Raw genomic sequence first — 21,315 nt, forward strand, 5'->3', positions numbered from 1 at the left:
AAGGTTACATGGCTGTAAAGATGGTGAAGATATGATCTTGCAGACCTGCATACTTCCAGCAGCACTGGCAATCACTCATCCAATCACGATGATGTACTCTGTATAAAGCAAAACGAACTATAACTACACCCTCGTTGTAGTGAAAAAACATGTGTTAAATGCACGATGTCATATGACATTATTAAAAATGTTATAGTCCTACAGGTTTATGTGAAAATACAAGCTTTCAAATTGTGTGATTTTTAACTTTGCCCATCCCAACCCAACACTGGCACCATCACATCATTATGTCATTAGATCACATGGAACTTGGGTCTGTAGGGCTCCAGATAAAATGTCCTGTCTCACCATCCTCTATGTGGAATTATCATCATTAAAGTTTCTTAACTTTAACCAGGAGTGTGGGACTGATCTTTCTACATTGCAGCAATGGTGAGCAAACCCACAGAACCAAAGAGTAGTGAGAAGAGTTGGAAGTGATAAGATTCTTTTTGCCATTGTGCACACTGTACAGGATCATAGTGACCTCCAAAATATGATTTAACTTGATTCATTACTGTCACATGTACCTAGGTGCAGTGAAAAGTTTTGTTTTGTGTGCAGTACAGACAGATCATACCATTTGAAGCTCATTAATGTCCTTTAGGGAAAGAAACTACCATCCATACCTTGTCTGGTCTACATGTGACTCCAGACCTACAACAGTGTGGATTGACTTTTAACCCTACAGGCAATTAGGGATGGGCAATAAGTGCTGGCCTAGCCAGGAATACCCTCATCCTGTGGATGAATAAAAAAAGTGCATTAGGGTAATAGAACAGAGCAAGGTATACAATGTTACAGCTACAGAGAAGATGCACAAAGAATGAAATCAACATTAAATTTAAAATTTGAGAGGTTCATTCAGAAGCCTAATAACAGCAGGCCTCTTTCCAAGATGGCGGCAGTGGAGTAGTTAGTATGCGGGCTCCTGTGCCCAGGCTTGTCCTCTCTGTCAGCACTTTTTTTTTCCTTTCTCTTTTTCCTTCTTCCCCCTTTTTTTGTCAAACTTACCCGATTAAGAGAACTGTTTGGTGTCTTAGATGGGTTCTGGATTGGGGGTGTTCAGATGCAGTGTGGCTACAGCGATGGTCAGTTGGCCTGTGAAGCCTGGAGTGGGCCCCTGGTCGTGGCATGGCGCGGACTGGTATAGCCTACAGCGGGATTTTGGCAGTGATATGCTGTAGCAGCGGAGAAGGAAAAATTGGACCCTCTTTAAATGATCTTTTTAAATATTTTTCTAAGTTAATGGTGCCTATGTATGGGTGATGGTACACGCTTTTCATTGTATTCTATATTGAATACTTGTTGCAATAAAGGATATCCTACTCTATTATAATTAGTCTCAGAATAAAGGATCATCAATTCAGGACTAAGATGAAGAGGAAATTCTCCTCTTAGAGAGCTGAGAGTCTTTGAAACTCTTTGCCACAGAGGTCTATATGGGCAGACTCCATGTGTGTACTTACATTCTTGACCAGTCAGGGAAACAAGAGGAATCAAGGGTTATTGGGAAAAGGCAGGAAAGTGGAGGTGAGGAATGTAGGATCAACCGTAATCCTTTGGAATGGTGGAACAGATTTGAGGGGCTGAATGGCCTATGCCTGTTCCTATTTCTTATGGTCTTATAATTTTCAACTTTTGCTGATTCTAGTTCCATTAACCAGCAGTTGAAGGATTGGCAATGGAGATTGGACTATTTTCTTGATTGAACACCACCACCTTCAAGTTCCCCTCCAAACCATTTGCCTTTCTGGCAATTTTTCGCCATTCCTTCACTGTCACTGGGTCAATATCGTGGAATTTACCTTAATGCAGGTCAACACACATGAGATGGACTGTAGCGGTTCAAGAAGGCAGCTCACCACCATCTTCTCTCGAGCAGCTAGCGATGGGCAATAAATACTGGCCAGCCAGCAATGCCCACATGAATTTTAAAAAAGCCATTTTGCCTTAAATCCTTTTTAGAGCTCTTACATTGTATTCAATGCGCAGAAAAAACATAGATAATCAGCTCCAAACTTCAATGCCACATGTTGCTTTAATTTTGTTGCTAAAGAAAACACATCTGGGAGGCTAATATGAAAACATAACAAACCAGGTAGAGCTGTTTTCCAGTCTCAAAAGGGAAGAATATTTCTAGGTCCATGCAACACGCAGCTGCTGCAGCATGTCTGGTTTCCTGCACAGAAGGTTATTCATCCTGTCAGTTAAGGCAAGCTGCTTTTGCAAAAACAAAACAGCAATGTAAACTGAAGTGCATCATGGCATTTGCTCTATACATTAAAGGAGCATGTTGCTCATTAGCGGAGGAGCGAGATGATCCCCCGTCAGATTTTGTTAATTATTTAGGAATGCACCATGTAAATGCTTGCAGTTAGGTGGGATCTTTTTTCAGAATAAATGTGGATGTTTTCTCTCAAAATGTTTCATTCTGAGGTCGGTTTTATTTCAAAAGTGCGATGAAAAGATAATTTAAAGACGAAGTGAAGTTTCTTATTTTTAATTTTTTTTAACTACCCTAAGTACTTGTTCGAGAAAGACCCCTGACTATGTTGTTATTGAGTTCTTGTCCATATGCAGGGATTGATCCACTTCAATCTTCCAGCGGGGAGCAGTTTTCCAGTGTGGCACAGCGTGATTCCAAATCAATAAGGTTAATAGATGTAGGGCCACACAGTCAGAGGTGATGTGGCTGGCATTTTCGGTGCCAATGAAGAAGATTTCTGATGACGAGATGTCACTTTCGTGCTTGCGATAATGTCAGCCTGATTACCTACAGCACAGAGCCAGTTAGAGCGTTACCAGGACTGTATATGGCCCATTAATCTGAATTATCGTTAAAGGAACAGTTTAAAAATTGGCTTTTCTTCCTACCCCCACCCCCACTATCCCTTGAATTACTGAACTATTCCTTTCATCTTGCTGATGTCAAAAACTTGATGCTGATAGAAATTATAGGCAGCACATTGTGCTGGCCATGTCTCTGCCTTTCCCTCTCTCTTTCTCCGGTTAAATCCCTTTCCCTCCAAGTTTGTGGGAAGGTTACTGGTCTATCAATCCCTGTGGTGAAGACCATTTAGCAAAGTGAACAGAGAAATTATGAAAATTGGAATGACTGAATGAAATGATTGTAAATTGTTCTTTTTCATTTGTCTTCATCAGTGTTGGGTGATCTCATTACCTGCAGTGTCACTGAACATTAGTGCTGAATGCTGATCAGGTCATTATCTACACATGACAACAGCAACAAATTAGCCAACATTACATTATAACGTTTACAAGGTGCTAAATACCTCAGCGCAGCTGCAACTGGAAGATCGTTTGGTCCATTGTTTAAACTCTGCAAGGATATAACTGGATGTTCCAAGTTATTCTTCATTTCCCAGAGCATAGTGACCCTCTGGAATGGAATGCTGACTGAGCTGGTAGTGTTGTCTGTCTGCAGGTCTTCAGAACAGACCTGGACTAGTTTCTGACTGGGACCTTATGAAAGGCAAGTCTCTTTGCAGAGAGCACCTTGCCCATGTGCTCTACAGAAGTGTATCAAAAGCTTGAAGATTTTGGTGGGAAAAAATAAACTCTTATTGGCACTATGATCATAGAGTCATAGAGGTGTACAGCATGAAAACAGAACCTTCGATCCATCCTGGCCATGCCATCCAGATGTTCTAAATTAATCTAGTCCCATTTGCCAGTATTTGGTCCATATCACTCTAACCCCTGCTTATTCATATATTGCACTTAGTTCTGGTCTCCCTGCTGTAGGAAAGATGTTATTGAACTTGAATGCCTTTTAAATGTTGTAATTGTGCCAGCGTCCATCACTTCCTCTGGCAGCTCATTCCATATAGGCACCACCTTCTGGGTGAGAAAGTTCTCCTTAAGTCCCTTTTAAATCTTTCCCCCCTCACCTTAAACTTATGCCCTCTAGTTCTGGACTCCCTCACCCCGGGGAAAAGACTTTGGCTATTCATTTTATCCATGTCCCGCCTGATTTTATAAACCTGTATACCATCACCCCTCAGTCTCCGATGCTCCAGGGAAAACAGACTTGCCTATTCAGCCTCTCTCTATAGCTCAAACCCTCCAACCCTGGCAACTACCCTTGCAAGTATTTTGTGAACCTTTTCAAGTTCAATAATATCTTTCCTACAGAAGGGAGACCAGAACTGAATGCAGTATTCATCCTTAACTTTTTTTCTTGCTTCTCTGAGGGGAGATATTACATCAAAATGTTATGGCATAATCGGAGGCAATTGTGTGTATGCTAGCCCAGAAAGCAGCCTTGTTTTTTTCATTCTTTCATCGGATATGGGCATTTCTGGCTAAGGCAGCATTTTTTGCCCAGAGGGAAGTTAAGAGTCAAAGACATTGCTGTGCATCTAGACTCACATGTGGGGCCAGACCCAGTGAGGAGGGCAGTTTCCTTTCCTAAAGGGTATTAGTGAACCAGATGGGTTTTTCCAACAATCAATTCATGGCCATTATTAAACTTTTATTCCAGATTTTTATTGAATTCAAATTCCATGGTTGGATGCAAACCCCTGGGTCTCTGGACTAAGTGTCATGATAACACTGCTAGGCCATCACCTCCTCTAAGCCTATATCACCTCCTCTAAGCCAGATCTTGCAACCCAAAAGGTGACAACACTTTAATTACATATCCAAATTTTATTTCGATTCTCTAAGAAGTCCTGCCTCTGTCACTCTTCAGGCAGTGAGTTTCAGATTTTTACAACCCTCTGGATGAGAAAAATGATTCTCCAAACCCTCCCGCACAAATCGATTTGATAATTATTTCAATTACAGATCCTGAAATTTTGACCTCTCTGTTTGTGGGAATATGGCCTTCCTATCCGCTGTCTAGGCTCTCATCATTTTATAGGTGAAAGTGAGGACTGCAGATGCTGGAGATCAGAGTCTAGCTAAGAATGGTGCTGGAAAATCACAGCAGGTCAGGCAGCATCCGAGGAGCAGGAAAATCGATGTTTCGGGCAAAAACCCTTCATCAGGAATGAGGCATTTCCAGCACCACTCTAATCTAGACTCTCATCACTTTATATATCGCCATTAAATCTCCCATCAACGTCCTCTATTCCAAAGTGTGCTGTTGATTGCAAAAGTGGCCTGTAGAATGTTTTATGGGTGCACTGAGATTGATTTGAAAGCTTGTCCCTTTCTTTAAAGACTGTCCCGAACTGAATGGGAAACTGCGGTCTGATATTATATGACCCCAGTGGGTGTGTTCTCAACAGGGGGTGGAGTCATATAAAATACACTGGGTGGCTATCCATCACATTCTCACCCATCCTGAGTCTCATTCCCTTAATAACATTTGTAAGCAATTAATTAGGCAAGGCAATGGATTCATGGTATCATCACTGGACTATTAATCTAGAGACAAAATGTGTGGTGCTGGAAAAGCACAGCCAGTCAGGCACCATATGAGGAGACCCAGGTAATGTTCTAAGGATGTTGATTTGAATTCTATCACTGCAGGAGTTTGAAATCAATAGAGAAAGAAATCAGGAATTAAGAGTCTAATGATGACCATAAAATTGTTGTCAATTGTTGAGGAAAAGCCCATCTGGTTCACCAAAATTGTTTAGGAGGGAAAATGCCATCCTTACCTGGTCTGTCTTATATGTGACTCCTGACCCACAGCAATATGATTGACTCTCAACTGCCCTCCAGGGCAGGATTGGAGAAGGCAAGGACTGCAGATGCTGGAGAGTCACAGTCGAAAAGGGTGGCGCTGGAAAGCTCAGGGGGGTCAGGCAGCATCTGAGGATCAGGGGATTCCTGATTCTTGATAAAGGGCTTATGCCTGAAATGTTGACTTTCCCCATCCTCTGATGCTCCCTGACCTGCTGTGCTTTTCCAGCTAGGGATTGGCAAAAAGTGTTGGCCCGGCCAATGATGCACTCATTTGTGAATGAATTAAGAAAATAATTAAGGGTCAATTAAGCTTATTAAAAGCTCAATTCATCGCATTTGAATGCCATGCTACTGGTGGTGTAGACAGGCAGCCAAAATGGGTAAACTGTTTTTTACACCGCTGCATTGGAAGGACATATTTGCTCAACGTGGATACTCACCCATCCGAAGACATACAGAACGGGAGGATGTATCTGATGACCACAGAGTCCAGAACCAAGAGTTACTGACTAATGAGACAGGGTAGAACATAGCACATAGAACATAGAAAAGTACAGCACAGAACAGCCCCTTTGGCCCACGATGTTGTGCCGAGGTTTAATCCTAATGTAAAATATAATAACTTAACCTACGCCCCCCTCAGCTCACTGCACTCCATGTGCCTGTCCAGCAGTCGCTTAAATGTACCTCATGACTCTGCTTCCACCACCACAGCTGGCAACGCATTCCATGCATTCACAACTCTCTGCGTAAAGAACCTACCTCTGACGTCCCCTCTACACCTTTCCCCTAATATCTTAAAACTATGACCCCTCGTACCCGTCAATCCTGCCCTGGGGAAAAGTCTCTAGCTATTGACTCTATCTATTCTTCTCATTATCTTGTATACCTCGATCAGGTCTCCTCTCTTCCTCCTTCTCTCCAGAGAAATGTCCGAGTTTTTTCAACCTTTCTTCATAAAGCAAGCCCTCCAGTCCAGGCAGCATCCTGGTAAACCTTCTTTGCACCTCCTCCAAAGACTCTGTATCTTTCCGATAGTAGGGCCATTTAGAATTAAGATGAGGAGAATTGTCTTCACCCAGAGAGTTGAGAGCCTATCGCTACAGCCGCGCATGCCCATAAGACCATAGAATCCCAACAGTCAAGATTAGAGTGGTGCTGGAAAAGCGCAGCCAGTTAGGCATCATCCGAGGAGCAGGAAAATCAACATTTCAGGCAAAGGACCTTTATCAGGAAGGTCTTTTGATGAAGGGCTTCTGCCCGAAACATCGATTTTCCTGCTCTGCGGATGCTGCCTGACCTGCTGTGCTTTTCCAGCACCACTCTAATCTTGACTCTAATCTCCAGCATCTGCAGTACTCACTTCTGCATAGAATTCTGACAGTACAAGCAGAGGCCATTCAGCCCATTGAGTCGGCACCAACTCTTTGAAGAGCATCCCGCTCAGACTCCAACCCTCGCCGTATCCCTGTAAACCACCCCCCACCCCCCAACTGATTACCATGGCCGGTCCAGCTAACCTGCACATCGAGTTATAGAGTCCCATAGCTCGGAAACAGGCCGTTTGGCCCAAACTGGTCCATGCCGACCAAAATGCCCATCCATGCTAACCTCATTTCCATGCACTTGACCCATATCCTTCTAAACTTTTCTTATCCATGTATTTTAAATGCCTTTTAAGGGTTGTTAATGTACCCGCCTCAACCCACTTGCAATGGGGGACTTCCCCAATGTTGACTGGGAATACTATAGTTCAAGTAGTTTAGATGGGTCAGGTTTTGATCAATGTGTGCAGGAGGGCTTTCTGACACAGTACGTAGACAGGCCTACAAGGGGAGATGCCATATTGGATTTGGTACTGGGGAATGAACCCGGCCAGGTGTTAGATTTGGAGGTAGGCGAACACTTTGGTGATAGTGACCATAATTCAGTTATGTTTACAATAGCAATAGGCAGGGATAGGTATATACCACAGGGAAAGAGGTATACCTGAGGGAAAGGCAATTATGATGCGATTAGGCAAGATCTAAGATGCGTAGGATGGAAAAGGAAGCTGCAGGGGATGGACACTGTTGAAATGTGGAGCTTATTCAAGGAACACCTACTGCAGGCCCTTGGTAAGTATATACCTATCAGGCAGGGAGGTAGTTGTCGAGAGAGGGAGCCATGGTTTACTAAAGAAGTTGAAGCTCTTGTGAAGAGGCAGAAGGTTTATGTGAGGATGAGGCGTGAAGGATCAGATAGGGGGCTCGAGTGTTATAAGCTAGCCAGAAAAGATATAAAGAGAGGGCTAAGAAGAACCAGGAGGGGACATGAGAAGTTGTTGGCAGATATGATCAAAGAAAAACATAAGGCCTTCTATAGGTAAATTAGGAAGAAAAGAATGACTAGAGTAAGATTAGGGCCAATCAAAGATAGTAGTGGAAAGTTGTGTGTGCAATCTGAGGGCGTAAGGGAAGCACTTATGAACTCAGAGCATGGTGAGGAACACGGGACTGGGATATCATAGCAATTACAGAAACATGGCTCAGGGATGGGTAGGACTGGCAGCTTAATGTTTCAGGATACAAATGCTACAGGAAGGATAGAAAGGGAGGCAAGAGAGGAGGGAACAGGGTTGGCATTTTTGATAAGGGATAGCATTACAGCTGTGCTGAGGGAGGATATTCCCAGAAATACATCCAGGGAAGTTATTTGGGTGGAACTGAGAAATAAGAAAAGGATGACAACCTTATTGGGATTGTATTATAGACCCCCTAATAGTCAGAGGGAAATTGAGAAATAAACTTGTAAGGAGATCTCAGCTAATGTAAGAATAATAGGGTGGTTATGGTAGGGGATTTTAACTTTCCAAACATAGACTGGGACTGCCATAGTGTTAAGGGTTTGGAATGGAAAGGAATTTGTTAAGTGTGTACAAGACAATTTTCTGATTCAGTGTGTGGATGTACCTATTAAAGAAGGTGCAAAACTTGATGTACTCTTGGGAAATAAGGCAGGGCAGGTGACTGAGGTGTCAGTGGGGGAGCACTTTGGGGCCAGCGACCACAATTCTGTTAGATTTAAAATAGTGATAGAAAAGGATAGACCAGATCTAAAAGTTGAAGTTCTAAATTGGAAGAAGGCCAATTTTCACGGAATTAGGCAAGATGTTTCAAAAACTGATTGGAGGCAGATGTTCGCAGGTAAAAGGACGGCTGGAAAATGGGAAGCCTTCAGAAATGAGACAACAAGAATCCAGAGAAAGTATATTCCTGTTAGGGTGAAAGGAAAGGCTGATAGGTATAGGGAATGCTGAATGACTAAAGACATTGAAGGTTTGGTTAAGAAAAAGAAGGAAGCATATGTAAGGTATAGACAGGATAGATTGAGTGAATCTGTAGAAGAGTACAAAGGAAGTAGGAGTATACTTCAGAGGGAAATCAGGAGGGTAAAAAGGGGACATGAGATAGCTTTGGCAAATAGAATTAAGGAGAATCCAATGAGTTTTTACAAATACATTAAGGACAAAAGGGTAACTAGGGAGAGAATAGGGCCCCTCAAAGATCAGCAAGGCGGCCTTTGTGTGGAGCTGCAGAAATTTGGGGAGATACTAAACAAGTATTTTGCATCAGTATTTAGGGATTAGGGATTAGGGATAGTCAACATGGCTTTGTGCGTGGGAAATCATGTCTCACAAACTTGATTGAGTTTTTTGAGGAAGTAACAAAGAGGATTGATGAGGGCAGAGTGGTAGATGTGATCTATATGGACTTCAGTAAGGCGTTCGACAAGGTTCCCCATGGGAGACTGGTTAGCAAGGTTAGATCTCATGGAATACAGGGAGAACTAGCCATTTGGATACAGAATTGGCTCAAATGTAGAAGACAGAGGGTGGTGGTGGAGGGTTGTTTTTCAGACTGGAGGCCTGTGACCAGAAAATACGAGATGCTGCATTTTGGGAAAGCAAATCTTTGCAGGACCTTTACACTTAATGGTAAGGTCCTAGGGAGTGTTGCTGAACAAAGAGACCTTGGAGTGCAGGTTCATAGGTCCTTGAAAGTGGAGTCGCAGGTAGATAGGATAGAGAAGATGGTGTTTGATATGCTTTCCTTTATTGGTCAGAGTATTGAGTACAGGAGTTGGGAGGTCATGTTGCGGCTGTACAGGACATTGGTTAGGCCACTGTTGGAATTTTGCGTGCAATTCTGGTCACCTTCCTATCAGAAAGATGTTGTGAAACTTGAAAGGGTTCAGAAAAGATTTACAAGGATGTTACCAGGGTTGGAGGATTTGAGCTATAGGGAGAGGCTGAACAGGCTGGGGCTGTTTTCCCTGGAGCGTCAGAGGCTGAGGGGTGACCTTATAGAGGTTTACAACATTTGAGGGGCATGGATAGGATAAATAGGCAAAATCTTTTCCCTGTGGTGCAGAGTCCATAACTAGAGGGCATTGGTTTAGAGTGAGAGGGGAAAGATATAAAACAGACCTACGGGGCAATGTTTTCACACAGAGAGTGGTACATGTATGGAATGAGCTGCCAGAGGAAGTGGTGGAGGTTGGTACAATTGCAACACTTAAGAGGCATTTGGATGGGTATATGAATAGGAAGGGTTTGGAGGGATATGGGCTGACTGCTGGCAGGTGGGACTAGTTTGGGTTGGGATATCTGGTTGGCATAGATGGGTTGGACCGAAGAGTCTATTTCCGTGCTGTACATCTCTATGACTCTATGACTTAATGAATACTTTTCATCAGTATTCACATTGGATAAGGGCAATGCTAATGATAATACGAGGATATAGGCTACACGATTTGATGGGATTGAGGTTGACAAAGGGGAGGTTTTAGCAATTTTGGAAGATCTGAAAATAGACAAGACACCAGGACCAGATGGGATTTATCCTCAGATTCTCTGGGAAGCCCAGGAGGAGATTGCAGAGCCTTTGCCTTTGATCTTTATGTCATCATTGTTGACAGGAATAGTGCCAAAAAACTGGAGGGTAGCAAATGTTGTTCCCTTGTTTAAGAAGGGAAGTATGGTGTTGGAAAAGGTTATGGAAGATTGGATTTATAGTCATCTGGAAAGGAATAATTTGATTAGGGATAGTTAACATGGTTTTGTGAAGAGGTGGCCATGCTTAACTAACCCTATTGAATTTTTTGAGAAGATGACAAAATAGGTGGATGAAGGTAGGGCAGTTGATGTGGTGTATATGGACTTCAGTAAGGCATTTAATAAGATTCCACACAGTGGTTTATTGCACAAAATAAGGAGTTTCGGGATTGAAGGTGATTTAGCGGTTTGGATCAGAAATTGGCTAGCTGACAGAAGACAGAGAGTTGTGGTTGATGGGAAATGTTCATCCTGGAGCTCAGTTACCAGTGGTGTGCCACAAGGATCTGTTTTGGGGCCAATGCTGTTTGTCATTTTTATAAATAATCTGGAGATGGGTGTAGAAGGATGGGTTAGTAAATTTTTTAGATGACACTAAGGTTGGTAGAGTTGCAGATAATGCCAAAGGGTGTTGTGGGTTACAGAGGGACATAGATAAGATGCAGAGCTAGGCTGAGAAGTGACAAATGGAGTTTAATGTGGAAAAGTGTAAGTAGTTCATTTTGCAAGAAGTAACAGGAATGCAGAGTACTGGGCGAATGGTAAAATTCTTGGCAGTGTAGATGAATAGAGAGATCTTGGTGTCCAGGTGCATAAATCCCTAAAAGTTGCCACCCAGATTGATCGGGTTGTTAAGAAGGCATATGGTGTGTTGGCATTTATTGGTAGGGGGATTGAGTTTCAGAGCCACGGGGTCATGCTTCAGATGTACAAGACACTGGTAAGGCCATGCCTGATGTACTGTGTGCAGTTCTGGTTACCGCATTATAGGAAGGATGTGGAAGCTTTGGAAAGGGTTCAGAGGAGATTTACTGGAATGTTGTCTGGTATGGAAGGAAGATCTTATGAGGAAAGACGAGGGAACTGAGGCTTTTTTTTTGCTGGAGAGAAGAAGATGGAGAGGCGACTTAATTGAGGCATATAAGATAATCAGAGAGTTAGATAGGGTGGAGAGTGGGAGCCTTTTTTTGGATGGTGAAGACTAACATGAGAGGACATTGCTTTAAATTGAGAAGTGATAGATTTAGGACTGATAACAGGGTAGTTTCTTTACTCAGAGAGTTGTAGGGGCATGGAAGGGCCTGCCAGCAACATTAGTAGACTCACCAACGTTAAGGGCATTTAAATGGGCATTGGACATACACATGGATAATAATGGAACAGTGTAGGTTCGATGGGCATCACATTAATTTCACAGGTTGATGCAACATTGTAGGCCGAAGGGCCTGTCCTGGACTATAACGCTCTATGTTCTATGTTCTACTTCTGCAGGTAGTTCACCCCATATGCATACGACCATCTGTGTAAATAAGTTTCCCCTCAGGTTCTCTTTTATTCTTTTCCCTCTAACCTTAAACTGATGCCCTCTCATCCTCGATTCCCAACCCTGGGAAAAAGACTGAGTTGCATTCACCCTATCTGTGCCACTCATGATCTTATACACTTCAAAAAGATTCCCCCCCTTGGTCTCCTATGCGCAAAAGAAAAATGACTTTGCTTGTCCAACCTCTCCTGATAACTCAGATCTTAGAGTCCTGGCAACATCTTTGTAAATTTCTTCTGCACTCTTTCCAATTTAATAAAATTTTTCCTATAGCAAGGTGACCAAAACTGAACACAATATTCCAAGTGTGGCCTCACCAATGTCCTGTATAACTGCAAAATAACTTCCCAACTTCTATACTCAGTGCTCTGACTGATGAAGGCCAATGTGTCAAAAGCCTTCTTCACTGCCCTGTCTACCTGTGACTCCACTTTCAGACAACCCTGCACCTGAACACCAAGGTCCCTCTGTTCCACTACACTCCTTAAAGGCCTCCCATTCACCATGAAATTCCTACTTTGATATGACTTTCTAAAATACAAGACCTCACACTTATCTATATTAAACTCCATTTTCCATTTTTCAGCCAACTTCCCCAGCTGATCAAGGTCGTGCTGCAGTTTCTGATAATCTTCCTCTCTATCCACGATACCTTCTATTTTAGTGTCATCTGCAAACTTACTAATCATGCCTTGCACATTTTTATCCAAATCTTTGGACTATGGGAGGAAACCCACATAGCCATGGGGAGAATGTGCAAGCTCCACACAGACAGTCACCTAAGGCTGGAATTGAACCCAGGTCCCATGAGGCAGCAGTGTTAACCACTGAGACATGTACCACCCATCCTCAAGCCATTGGACAAGGAGGTAAGGTGGTTATTAAAAGATGAAGGATACATTTTGTCTAAAACAAAGAACTGTGGATGCTGAAAATCTGAAATAAAAACAGAAATTGGTGGAGAAGCTCAGCAGGTTTGGCAGCTTCTGTGCATAGAAAGCAGAACTAACATTTCAACTCCAATGACCATTGTTCAGGAGTTCCTGTCTGATTCTGCTATCGTAGTACATGTCACTCAGATTCTTAGAAGATTCTGCCCTTTTTTGGTTAGAATTAGAATTAGAATTAAGGTTCTGATCCAAATAGCTTCTGCTTCCCTCGGAATAAAGTCCAGTACCAAGAAACCTCCAGTCTTAGGCAGATATTTATGGGAGTGCTGATAGCTCAGCTCTTCCTCCACTGGAAAAACAATTCCATGCTCTGTATTTTTTTGCACTGATGTGAATATTAGCGTATATCACCTTCCCAATGTTTCTGCATTTCTCAGCAGTTTGCTGAAATCTATGCTCTTTCATTTCCCTCTGATTATTTGAGAATCCACCATAAACTCTCAGTAGTATGGCTACCCATTTTTATTCTACCTCAGTTCAATACACAAGGCTTAAGTTGATGCTTCTTCCCATCCCTCGTCATGGTGGTAGAGAATCTTAATGAGCAATGTCTTAACACTCTCCTTTTTAAAGTGTCTCAATCTTGTTGTTAAATCCTGTAACTAGGAATGTTGAACTGCCAATATTTCTCTTCTTAAAGCCATATTATTGTGATAGCTTTGGTACCATACTTCCAGCATGATGGTCTCTTGGCCTGACATGGTGGTCTTTCGGCAGTACACGGCGGTCTCTCAGCCTGGTGTTGTGGTCTCTCGGTTTGGTGGGGCCTTAGCGTGGACTTCCAGACTCAAGATGATTCCTCAAAATGCAGTCTCACCATGGCTGAGCCCTTAAGACTGTAATGTCTGAACTTTTAGCTTTATATTCTTCTTGAAAGTAAGAAGGACTACAATGTGTAACTTTTAACCTTATTTCGTATGTTTGGCACTGTACTATAATTTCTGCAATGTTTAATTTTTAATTTTGTTCTTTCTTTTAACCTTGTTCTTAAGACTTTGTACCTAGGATGGCACCTTGTGTGGTGATGTTATATGCATTTCACTGTACTCCTGGCAATAAAATCAACATCAAAATCAAATGCTTCGAAGTGGCTGCAGAAGATACTGGTAGAATATTTCAGTTTAGATATACTTAATATTGTCACTTGCACCTGGTACAGTGTTCCAATGCCATCTTGGATTACACGATAAATTACTCAATAAATTATACATGTGGTGAAATATTGAATAAATTAGTATTAAATTAATATTACCAAATATTGGGTCAGCAAGTTTGCTGATGACACAAAGGTTGGAGGTGTCGTTGACAGTATAGAGGGCTGTTGTAGGCTGCAGCGGGACATTGACAGGATGCAGAGTTGGGCTGAGAGGTGGCAGATGGAGTTCAACCTGGATAAATGCGTGGTGATGCATTTTGGAAGGTCGAATTTGAAAGTTGAGTACAGGATTAAGGATAGGATTCTTGGCAGTGTGGAGGAACAGAGGGATCTTGGTGTGCACGTACATAGATCCCTTAAAATGGCCACCCAAGTGGACAGGGTTGTTAAGAAAGCATATGGTGTTTTGGCTTTCATTAATAGGGGGATTGAGTTTAAGAGTCGTGAGATCTTGTTGCAGCTCTATAAAACTTTGGTTAGACCGCACTTGGAATACTGCGTCCAGTTCTGGTCACCCTATTATAGAAAAGATATGGATGCTTTGGAGAGGATTCAGAGGAGGTTTACCAGGATGCTGCCTGGAGGGCTTATCTTATGAAGAGAGGTTGACTGAGCTCGGACTTTTTTCATTGGAGAAAAGGAGGAGGAGAGGGGACCTCATTGAGGTATACAAGATAATGAGAGGCATAGATAGAGTCGTTAGCCAGAGACTATTTCCCACGGCAGAAATGGCTAACACAAGGGGTCATAGTTTGAAGTTGGTTGGAGGAAAGTATAGAGGGGATGTCAGAGATGGGTTCTTTACACAGAGAGTTGTGAGAGCATGGAATCTGTTGCCAGCAGCAGTTGTGGAAGCAAGGTCATTGGGGACATTTAAGAGACTACTGGACATGCATATGGTCACAGAAATTTGAGGGTGCATACATGAGGATCAATGGTCGGCACAACATCGTGGGCTGAAGGGCCTGTTCTATGCTGTACTGTTCTATATTCTATGTTCTATGTTCTAACGCTGAATCAGTTGGAAAAATTCATTGTTCCCTCTCTGTAGACTTAACCTTTCTGCTCCTCCAGTCGCTGCCACCTAACATCGTCCTTGGGGTCCTGGCAATGTGCTCCTTTCCTGTTTCTACCATCATTTCAATGCCCGCTTCCTCCGAGCTGGAGATGGTCACACTGCAAGGGTCCGCACGTCCTTTGATACTGGACATCAATTGACGAGTCCTGGCTGTGAGTCGACTGAGGGCTTTACTTTAAAAAAAACATGAGGAAGGGGCACTTTGGAATTGAGAAAGCAATGAGAGGTCTGAGTAGACCAGAGGTGAGGGTGGGATGCCAGGCAGTAATGGGCAGGGGTAAGATGGCAGAGGAAAAGGAGTAATTGGTTAATTATGATGCTCTGGCCATCATGAGTATGGGTAGCAGCCCTTGTCCCATCAATTTTGTGTGTTTGTATCATCTATAAAATTTCCTATTACTCAGGTACTCGCTCAAATAGTCGGTCTTTGTCAACATTTGTACAAAAGCTGCAGCCAATATGCTATTCCTTGGGAAAGAGGTGCAAAGCATGGTATTTAATATTTCTTACACAAACTCGATACTACAAAAGGTTGATGTGCCATTGCGTCAAGGAGATTTGATCCATTCTGAAGCTAACATTCTTGCTGTTCTTGGGATTACTTGCATAAAATTGATGCATGGTCAGAGATAGGGTTCAAAGTGTAGGGATTTGCAGAATGTTGGAGTTCAAAGTTCTTATCTGAACCTAATCTGCGAGGCTGAAGTTATGTTCAAACGGCTAGAATTTGGTGTTTTGTTGTCTTCTGATGCAGAGGATTTCTGTTGAAATAAAAATTGTGAGAAATCCAACTTGAAATGTTACCTCACTGTAAATCCTTTCACATAATCTCACAATGTCAAGATCTACCACAACGAATAACATTATAGGTGTCACCTTTTGTATAGCCAAAGTGCAAAAACACCTCTACTTCCTCAGGAAGTTAAGGAAATTCAGCATGTCCACAAAGACTCTTACCAATTTTTATAGTTGCACCACAGAAAGCACTCGGATGCATCACAGCGTGGTCTGGCAAATGCTGTTCCCAAAACCGCAAGAAACTGAACAGTCATGAACACAACCCAGTCCATCACACAAACCAACCTTCTATCCATTGATGCCATCCTGCTGCCTCAGGAAAGCAGCCAACATAATCCCCTCCCACACCAGATATAGTCCCTTCTACATTCTTCTGTTGAGTAGAAGATAAAGAAGTTTGAATACCCGTACGATTCAAGAACAGCTTCTTCCCGGCTTTTATCAGAATTTTGAATAGACCTCTCAAAGATTAATATTGATCTCCTTCTCTGCACCTTCTCTGTGGCTGTAACACTGTATTCTGCACTCTGTTCTGCTATCCTGATCCACTTTATATGTTATGATCTCTGCCTGTACAGCATGTAAAACAACACTTTTCACTGTATTGCAGAACATGTGACAACAGTAAATCAAATGAAATTAAACCAGGACACACTGTGTGTCTTCATGCTGACCAAAATTCTTTAGAAACAATTGAATAAATTCATCAAGCAAAAATGAAAATAATTTTCCCTATTAAATTAAATTATTCTTGAGGGTAAATTCACTAATTTCAAATTCCAGTTATAGAAATTGCTCAAAGGATTATCAATAGAAGGGAGTTATGCTTGAAGTGAGCCTTGATGCATTGGAAACAACTCCATGTTTTGATGTAAACTCCATGCTGGGACCACAACTCACAGCGAGACTGAGCTCCATGCTGGGACCACAACTCACAGTGGGACCAAGCTCCACGCTGGGACCACAACTCACAGTGGGACCAAGCTCCACGCTGGGACAACAACTCACAGTGTGACTAAGCTCCACGCTGGGACCACAACTCACAGTGTGACTAAGCTCCACGCTGGCCCTACTAATCCACACTGGGCTGACTCGTCCACACTAAATATAAGGTTGAGATTCTGAAGGGTGATTACAGAGAGTTAGGCAGGAATTTAAAAAGGAGGTCCTCAAGAGTAGTAATATCTGGATTACTCCCGGTGTTACAAGCTAGTGAGGGCAGGAATAGGAGGATAGAGTAGATGAAGGCACAGCTGAGGAGCTGGTGTATGGGAGAAGGAATCACATTTTTCGATCATTGGAAGCTGTTATGGGGTAGAAGTGACCTGTACAAGAAGGACGGATTGCACCTAAATTGGAAGAGGACTAATATGCTGGTTAGAAGATTTGCTAGAGGATTTAAACTAGTAAGATGCGGAGGTGGGGTGGGGGGGAGGAGTGGGGATGGTGGTCGGGGGAAGTATCCAGGGAGATAGTGAGGAATTATTTCAATCTGAGAACAAAGGCAAGTCAAACAGTCAGGGCAGGCAGGGACAAAGCAGAGAACAAGGTAGGACTGATAAATTAAAGTGCATTTATTTCAATGCAAGAGGCCTAACAGGGAAGGTAGTTGAACTCAGGGCATGGTTAGGAACATGGGACTGGGATATCATAACAACTACAGAAACATGGCTCAGGGATGGGCAGGACTGGCAGCTTAATGTTCCAAAATATAAATGCTACAGGAAGGACAGAGGGGGAAGCAAGAGAGATGGGGGAGTGGCGTTTTTGATAAGGGATAGCATGAGAGCTGTACTGAGGGAGGATAATACCTGAAATACATCCAGGGAAGTCATTTGGGTGGAACAGAGAAATAAGAAAGGGATGATCACTTATTGGGATTGTATTATAGAGCCTCTATTAGTCAGCGAGAAATTGAGAAACAAATTTGTAAGGAGATCTCAGCTATCTGTAAGAAAAATAGAGTGGTAAAAGTCAGGGATTTGAACTTTCCAAACATAGACTGGGACTGCCATAATGTTAAGGTTTTAGATGGAGAGGAGTTTGTTACGTGTGAACAAGACAATTTTCTGATTCAGTATGTGGCTGTACCTATGAGAGAAGGTGCAAATCTTGACCTACTCTTGGGAAGTAAGGCAGGGCGGGTGACTGAGATGTCAGTGGGGGAGCACTTTGGGGTCAGCGACCATAATTCTATTAGATTTAAAATAGTGATGGAAAAGGATAGACCAGATCTAAAAGTTGAAGTTCTAAATTGGAGGAAGGCCAACTTTGACTGTATTAGGCAAGAACTTTCAAAAGCTGATTGGAGGCAGATGTTCGCAGGTAAAGGGATGGCTGGAAAATGGGAAGCCTTCAGAAATGAGATAACGAGAATCCAAAGAAAGTATATTCCTGTTAGGGTGAACGGAAAGGCTGGTAGGTATAGGGAATACTAGGTGACTAAAGAAATTGAGGGTTAGGTTTAGAAAAAGAAGGAAGCATATGTAAGGTATAGACAGGATAGATCGAGTGAATCCTTAGAAGAGTATAAAGTCAGTAAGAGTATACTTAAGAGAGAAATCAGGAGGGCAAAAGGGAACATGAGATTGCTTTGGCAAATAGAAGTAAGGAGAATCCAAAGGGATTTTACAAATACATTAAGGACAAAAGGGTAACTAGGGAGAGAATAGGGCCCCTCAAAGATCAGCAAGGCGGCCTATGTGTGGACCTGCAAGGATGGGGCAGATACTAAACAAGTAGTTTGCATCAGTATTTACGATGGAAAAGGACATGGAAGATATAAAATGTGGGGAAATATTACAAAGGAGAAAGTGCTGGATGCCTTGAAAAGCATAAATGTGGATAAACCCCCAAGACTGGATCAGGTGTATCCGAGATCTCTGTGGGAAGCTAGGGAAGCTGGGCCTCTTACTGAGATATTTGTATCATCGATGGTCACAGGTGAGGTGCCAGATGACTGGAGGTTGGCTGACGAAGTGCCACTGTTTAAGAAGGGTGGTAAGGATGAGCCAGGGAACTATAGACCAGTGAGTCTGACGTCAATGGTGGGCAAGTTGTTGGAGGGAATCCTGAGGAACAGGAGGTACATGTATTTGGAAAGGCAAGGACTGATTAGGGATAGTCAACATGATTTTATGTGTGGGAAATCATGTCTCACAAACTTGATTGAGTTTTTTGAAGAAGTAACAAAGAAGATTGATGAGGGCAGAGCAGTAGATGTGATCTATATGGACTTCGGTAAGGCGTTCGGCAAGGTTCCCCATGGGAGACTGGTTAGCAAGGTTAGGTCTCATGGAATACATGGAGAACTAGCCATTTGGATACAGAACTGGCTCAAAGGTAGAAGACAGAGGGTGGTGGTGGAGGGTTGTTTTTCAGATTGGAGGCCTGTGACCAGTGGAGTGCCACAAGGATCGGTGCTGGGTCCTGTACTTTTTGTCATTTAAAGAAATGATTTGGATGCGAGCATAAGAGGTACAGTTAGTAAGTTTGCGGGTGACACCAAAATTAGAGATGTCGTGGACAGTGAAGAGGGTTACCTCAGATTACAACCCAGATGGGCCAATAGGCTGAGAAGTGGCAGCTGGAGTTTAATTCAGATAAATGTGAGGTGCTGCGTTTTGGGAAAGCAAATCTTCGCAGGACTTATACACTTAATGGTAAGGTCCTGGAGAGTGTTGCTGAACAAAGACCTTGGAGTGCAGGTTCATAGCTCCTTGAAAGTGGAGTCGCAGTTAGATAGGATAGTGAAGAAGGCGTTTGGTATGCTTTCTTTTATTGGTCAGAGTTTGAGTACAGGAGTTGAGAGGTCATGTTGCGGCTGTACAGGACATTGGTGAGGCCACTGTTGGAATATTGCGTGCAATTCTGGTCTCCTTCCTATCGGAAAGATGTTGTGAAACTTGAAAGGGTTCAGAAAAAATTTACAAGGGTGTTGCCAGGGTTGGAGGATTTGAGCTACAGGGGGAGTTTGAATAGGCTGGGGCTGTTTTCCCTGGAGCGTCGGAGGCTGAGGGGTGACTTTATAGAGGTTTATAAAATCATGAGGGGCATGGATAGGATAAATAGACATAGTCTTTTCCCTGGGGTCGGGGAGTCCAGAACTAGAGGGCATAGGTTTAGGGTGAGAGTGGAAAGATATAAAAGAAACCTGAGAGGCAACTTTTTCACTCAGCTGGTGGTACATGTATGTAATGAGCTGCCAGAGCAAGTGGTGGAGGTTAGTACAATTGCAACTTGTAAAAGGCTTCTGGATGTGTATATGAATAGGAAGGGTTTGGAGGGATATGGGCCGGGTGCTGGCAGGTGAAACTAGATCAGGTTGGGATATCTGGTCGGCATGGACAAGTTGGACCGAAGGATCTGTTTCCGTGCTGTACATCTCTGTGATTCTATGAGTCCATCTGCATGGTGGTACCTTATTTCCACACTGACCTGATTTACACTGGGTGTTAGAATTGATGAACTCACATTGAAATGTTTGTTTTTTGGTTCAGGGAAAAGAGAATTTCCAATTCGGAACACAACTCTATTCTCAGAGTTCTGTTGGGGAATGTCAGTGTGTAAATATTAGAATGGCATTAGGCTCAGCCCATGTCTAATCCATCAGACCACTGATACTGAGAACTCCAGTACTTTCAACAGGGTTCTGTTTTTTGAGCATGCTGCGTAGGTACATTTAATCTGTGGCATCAAGAGTCTAATTTTTAACCTTCAGACAGTCCACACTTCAAAGCTGGAGTGGTAGCAATTATAGTTAAGCTGCTTGACTGTAATTTCCATGACTTCCTTGACTAGATCTATGTTTGTTCCATGTTCCATGATGTGGATTACATAAAATGAGAAATATAAATACTACATTGAATGATAGAACCAAAGGATGGCTACACGACAGAGGGAATCCATCATATCTATACTGTCCTTCTGAAGGGGGAATTGACCCGGTTGCCATTCCCCACTTTATCCTCACAGACCTGTATACATTCCATTTCAAATAGTGCACACCAACAATTTGAGCCACGTGAGCGAGAATCTACTTTTCACATTCTCAGGACATCTCACAATGTTTCAAAGCCTTTGTCAGTACACAATTGCCAGGCCATCATTTTCAGCACTTAACTCACCTTCTGGCTTGCCAGAACCTATCCACTCTCCCTACAAGTCAGGATATCCATACATATATTGGCTCCAATGACATGTAAGAAACTCAAC

This window comes from Chiloscyllium plagiosum, unplaced genomic scaffold (genome assembly GCF_037043375.1).
Source record: "Chiloscyllium plagiosum isolate Xiang-an unplaced genomic scaffold, Cpla_swu_hap1 HiC_scaffold_13, whole genome shotgun sequence".
In the NCBI taxonomy this organism is placed as follows: domain Eukaryota; kingdom Metazoa; phylum Chordata; class Chondrichthyes; order Orectolobiformes; family Hemiscylliidae; genus Chiloscyllium; species Chiloscyllium plagiosum.